This window comes from Phoca vitulina, unplaced genomic scaffold, assembly GCF_004348235.1.
Source record: "Phoca vitulina isolate PV1807 unplaced genomic scaffold, GSC_HSeal_1.0 scaffold25, whole genome shotgun sequence".
NCBI classification, from domain to species: Eukaryota; Metazoa; Chordata; class Mammalia; order Carnivora; family Phocidae; genus Phoca; species Phoca vitulina.
In genome coordinates this window covers 42,685,358-42,691,357 of record NW_022589728.1, presented here as the reverse complement: position 1 = coordinate 42,691,357, position 6,000 = coordinate 42,685,358, and positions in this window count along the sequence as shown.

Sequence of the window (6,000 nt, the reverse complement as noted above, 5' to 3'; positions counted from 1 at the left end):
AAGATTATGCATTATTATAATGCCTGCTTATTAATACATGTTTATATGTGTAATAGAATTTGGTCTGGGTCTTGCTTTCGATGCAACCTACCCTTACCCTTTAGTTGGGCAGTCTTAGTAGAGCAAATCTATAAGCCTCATCACTTTTTAACTATGGTAGGCTACAGATACCCAGCACAAAGAACCTGATAATTATAAGCAGCCAAATTGGCTGGAGTCAGATTTCCACAGCATGATTCCTTTGTTTGTTTTTAACAGTGCTAGCCATCCATCCCCTCCACTCCAGGGAGGGAGTTATCCAACGTGGCTCAATTCAGCTGAGCAGCAAGAAGGACAGAATTCCATGGAAAGGAGCCTAAGTTCTACCAGGAAGACAATGCCAGTTCTGACAAATCTGCTGGGTGATGCAAGGACAAAATAAGGCCACTTGGTGACTGGGAGAGCTGAAAGCAGGGTGGAAAGAGGTGTGAGGCACAGGTTAGGTTGAGTGACTCGGGACGGAGGCTGTCACCAGCAGGTGATTACCAGAACACACCTTTGTCAGGGTGCCAAAACATATTGTGTCAGCTTAAAGGAGCCACACACAACTGAACACCAGTCAGCTACCCATGGCCAAGCTTATTACCTATTGCTTCTCCACTCACCTCCTCTGAGTTTGCTCTGCCTCCTGTGCTTTTCTGTTCAGCTAATGGCATCACCATCTACTTGAGAATCATCCTGGGCACCTCTTGTATCATCTCCCTAATTTTAATCAATTGCCAAATCAGAAAACTTCTCCCAAGCTGACTCCATCCCCAACTGCCTTGGTTCTAGCCCTCATCACCTCTCTGTGGGACCACTGATGCAGCTTATACTGCAAGAGGCTCCTTGCTGGTCTTCCTGCTTAAAGTGTTCCCCTCTCCACTCCTGCCTCTCTCTAGTGCTCATTAAAGCCCTTTAGAAGCTCTGCATCGTCCTTAGTAGACCAAATTCCAGTGCAAGGTGTTTTAGTGTGGTTTTATCACAAGTGATAGGAACTCAAGTAGGACTATTTTGGGTGAAAAGGGGAAATTTATTTGCTTACGTAGCTGAATTGTAGGAAATACAAGGGTGTGCCCCAGAAATTTGAATCAGGGGCTCAAATGCCATTGGAATTTTTCTTTTTCCATTTCTCTGTGTATTATCAAGCATTATCTTCTTGCCCTTCTCCACAAACCTGGACCATGATCCATGGCCACTTAACAGCTCTTGTCTACCTAGTTGCACCACTGGAGTAGGAAAGGCTCCTCTTTTTTTCAATTTCAATTTGAAAATTCCTAGGGAAACCTCTTATTGTTCTGGCTAGGATAGTGGGCCCATCCCTGGTCTAATGAATATGGCTGCAATGGGCAAGGAAAACTATGATTATCGTATATGCCCCCAGTCAGAGGCCAAGAGCATGATGTGCCATCCATATTGATGAAAATAGATGCCCTTGGATAATCTAGCTAAGTTCTGGCCATGAAAACATGGCCCAGATAATTCCCTTTCTGGCTAGCTAACCCCTAGCAGTATGGCATAGGAGTTAAGCCCTTAGGCTCTGGAGCCAGAGAGATGTAGGTTCAAATCCCAGCTCCCCCAGTTACATTAGTTGTGTAGTGTTGAGCGATGGTCATAACACCAGTGAGCCTCAGTTTCCTGATCTGTAAAACAGGGAGAGAAGTAAAATAATACCTATGTGAAAATTTAAGGAGACAGGTTTCAAGAGCACTTAGAACGGAGCCTGGCTCATGGTGTGAGCTCAGTCAGCTCTTCCTGTTCCCCGTACCCCTGTCATGAGTGGGCAGCCTTCAGAAGGCAGCAGGGCCTCAGGCTACGGCCTGCTGCCAACAGAATGAGATCAGGGTTAATCAGAGGAACAGACTGACCTGATTCACAGCACTCCAGTGAAGTGACCCATCTGACAGCCCAGAGAAGACAGTGCCAGGAAGATGAGTTGCTTGGCAAATGATATTCTCCAAAATCAACAATGAAGGGTCCTTTCAAAACACCTTGTCTCCCTGCCAGAGGAGGGCGACATCTGGGAGGAGGTACTTCTCCAGCTCTAGGGTTATGATGCGGCCAGCCTTGTGGGTCACAGCCTGGAATCATCTCTTTATTAAAAATAATTAGGAGGTCCCCGTAAAGGGAATCTGGGTATAATTACCTGACTCATGAAGCTGCCGAATTGAAACTGGGAGGCTGTTTTACTCCTGTGGGCACACTCTTAGGCCATTTTCGTGGTTCTGGAAGCAGCAGGTAGAGTCTCACTTTTGTGGAGGGCTCAGACTCAAAGTCGCATGTTGAAGTATACACATCCCTCAGGAACCCTCCAGCCAAGACTCCTATTCAAATGGCGAGTCCTCCCCTTTCCTGCTCAGCAAGACTGGTCTTGGAACAGAGAACACAAAGAAGGGTCGAGGGACCAGCTGGGCAAGGAGTCAGCTCATGAGTAGCCTCCACGGAGGTGTTGAAATTAAGCAAGTTAAAAGCATATTAGCTTAAATGAGATCTTTTTCATCAATGAGGGGTGGTGTTTAGATAAAAAGCAAATGCAATCATTTTGTGACAGTGCATAATTTAATAATTAATGGGGAAGTTGTCAGCATAGTCTTGATGGAGTCCCAGGAAATGAGAAATCTGTCTTTATTAAGGAGAATCCTGGAGAAAGTTATTGGAATGCAGACAACTCACCAGCAAGGTCCTTGTAGCAAGTCCTTATTAGATGCATGAATTGGGACAGACTTTCTGTCCCTTCTGTGTTTCATTTTGATTTGCCCAGCCCTACTACCTTTTTTAATGGAAATACAGTGAAGAATAGAGGACATTGCTGGGGGTTGTGAAGCAAGCACAGGTTTTCTTTCTGCTTCTCAGCAGGGCTAGCCAGTGCCTCTGCCATGCTCCTCAGGAATGGCAGGGAAAGACAAGCCGAACCCGCTCCCTGGTGGCTCAGCCATGTCCCTGTGGCCCTAAGACCTGCCAGGGCTGTGCAGACTCCCAGTGGGCCAGCAAGGGAATCCTAAGGAAAAATCCTACAAAGGCACCCATTGCACAGTGGTTAAGGCAGGGTTCTGGGGCCAGAACACCCAGGTTCAGCTTTCTACTCGGGGACACAATGGTGTGTGACCTCAGACAAGCCACTGAAGCTTTCTGGGCTTCAGTTTCTTCATGTGTGACAGGGACAATGTGCCAATCTCATAGGGCCGTTATGAGGATTGAATGATTGAAGGATTCACAGCAGTGGTTGGCACTTAAAGCTTATTCAACAAGTGTTCTATAGTTATTATTCTATTCTCTAGCACTTGGCTGTCCAATACAGTAACCACTAACCACATATGGCTATTGAGCACTAGAAATGTGTCCAGTCTGGGTTGACGGGGGCTATAGGTATAAAATACACAGATTTCAAAGACTTTGTATGAGAAAAAGAATATATAATATCTTATCAACAGTTGCTATATTGATTATATGTTACAGTGATAGCATCTTGGATATGTTAGGTTAAATAAATATATAGTATTAAAATTTAATTTCACCTGCTCCTATAAAAAATTTGGTAAAAAACACATACCACAAATTTCTCATCTTAACCATTTTTAAGCATAGAGTTCAGTAGTGTTAAGTATATTCACTTTGTGGGAGACAGATCTCGAGAACTTTTTCATCTTACAAATATGCAACTTTATACCCATTAAATAACTCCCCTTTTCCTCCTCCCCCCAAACCCTGGGCAACTATTTTCTGTTTCTAAGAATTTGATTACCTTAGATACTTCATATAAGTACTTCATGCAGTATTTGTCTTTTGGTGACTGGCTTATTTCACTTAGCACAATATCCTCAAGTTTTATCCATGCTATATAGCATGTGACAGGATTCCTTTCCCTTTTAAGGATGCAAAGTAATATTCCATCCTCTTAATTTTTTAAGGTGGCTACTAAAAAAACTTAAAATTTTATTTGTGGCTTGCATTATGTTTCCATAGGATGGCACTAGTCTAGAACCACGGGTTCTCAGCTCCATTAGTCTCAACCTTCCCTTATAATGATCAGCTTGTAACACCCTCTTCACTCTCCTGAAATGAATGTTATATATAATATAATTCACCAAATGCATGATTTTTAAAAAATCAACATAATGGCCTAACTATAATGTGAAGGATCAGTGAAAGGAAAGGAATCCATAGGAAAAAATGTATTTCAAACTTATGGTTAGATTATGAGTACTTGACGACAAAATAATCATGCTTGAATGCATATGCAGAATCATCATTAATGGAATAGGTATTAATGCAGAGTAATAACTCAAATCTAGGAATGATATTACCATCAGAGATGTGACTTCCTGAAATGCAACAACTCAGTCAAGTTCCAGTAAATCAAAGTACAATTTTTTATTTACAGGTTTACATTCTTATGAAACTGAGTATAAATTTAAATGGAGCAAAATATATATGTATATATGCAAACTTAGTTAGAGTCCTGGCTCAGAGACTTATAAAGAGTTTTCACTTAAATGAATGTCCAATGGGATATTTAGAAATGAAGTGGACCCCAGAGTGATTTTTCACTGTGCAAAACCGTCCCATGCATTGTAGGACATCTTGTATCCTTGTATACCCTGTATGCTTACTGAAGACCAGTGGCATCCTCCAGTCACTGGGACAATGAAAAACAACCCCTCCATTTTCCAATGTTCTGCATCAGAGGTAGCAGAGTCCCCACTGAGAAGCAGAGATACTGTATCATCAGACAACACAGTATGGTGGTCCCAAAAGTTCAGTGTTCAGTGGGCTGCTCTGTTTCCTTGCCTGGCGTCCCATCTGTGTCCTTCAGTATGTCAACCTGAGGCTAGTCCTCCAGTCCAGCCCTGACCGCTCTCCAGCACAGACCAGAAGCCTACATTGCAGTTCTTCCAGAACCTCAAACACAACAGGTTCAGCATCTTTCCCTTCAAACCCATGCCCTCCCTTGACATCCAGGTTTCAATGTCACCAATGTTTCCTCAGGACCAGAAGCTTCTTTTCCTCTCCCTCCAAACCCACTCCCAACCCTCAAATGTGGTGGTCACTAATATGCCCTGTTTCTAGCTCACTGCCCCTTCCTTTTATCCTCAGGTTTCTTAGTGGCTCCTCATTGCTCTTCCTGACTCTGATCTTCATCCAACTACCCTCCTCCCCCACTGCAAATCTATCCTAACCCTATATTGTGTTTGTATCCAAGCTTCTCTCCTTATTAGCTGCCCATGGGCAAGTGTGTTATCCTCTGTGTATCTCCTTCCTCACCTACTAAATGGGATCACAATGCCTGCCTTGTAGTGCTGTTATAGAGAATAAACAAGAACAATGCTTCTATGACATCAAGCACTAGCATGGAACATAGGAGAAAATAAACAATGCCAGTTTCCTAGACCTTATTTTCTCTTATTCAATCTTATTCCTTTCCTCTATGCACTGAGCCAAGTATTTGCCCATATCTCATATCATCCCAAGCAGGCAGTTGTCCAAGAATAGTCTATAAGGGTTGCTAAAGCATCATTAGAAATGGTACAAGGCCAAGAAATCTGTATTTACTAGAATACAGGGAGAGCACTTTCAGTGGGCTGTAAGATTCCCAAAGGGCATGAAAAGTCACAACTGATGGTCCCCAGGAGGCCAGTAGCAGACTGCATGGCTTGGGTTTGCTGGGTGGGGTGGACAGATTGGGGTAGAGTGGAATTGCAGAGGCGGTAGAGACCGTGAGTCCTGCCACCTTCAGTCCTGCATGCTTTACACACAGTCCTCAGTTTCTCTTCCAATAAACATCAAGCAAATATTTTTAACACAGCGATTTGAAGGAGTGTCCAACTGATGCCAGCCCAGGGTGCTTGTGTCTTCATCTGGGTATGGCCGCATCAATACTCAGGCTGTTACTCCTCAGCCCCCAGGGCCCAGCTGCCCTGGTGAGCCTCTCCTGCCCTGTCTGTCCTTGACCATCCTTCCCTTCTTGGAGGTCCTGGAATACCC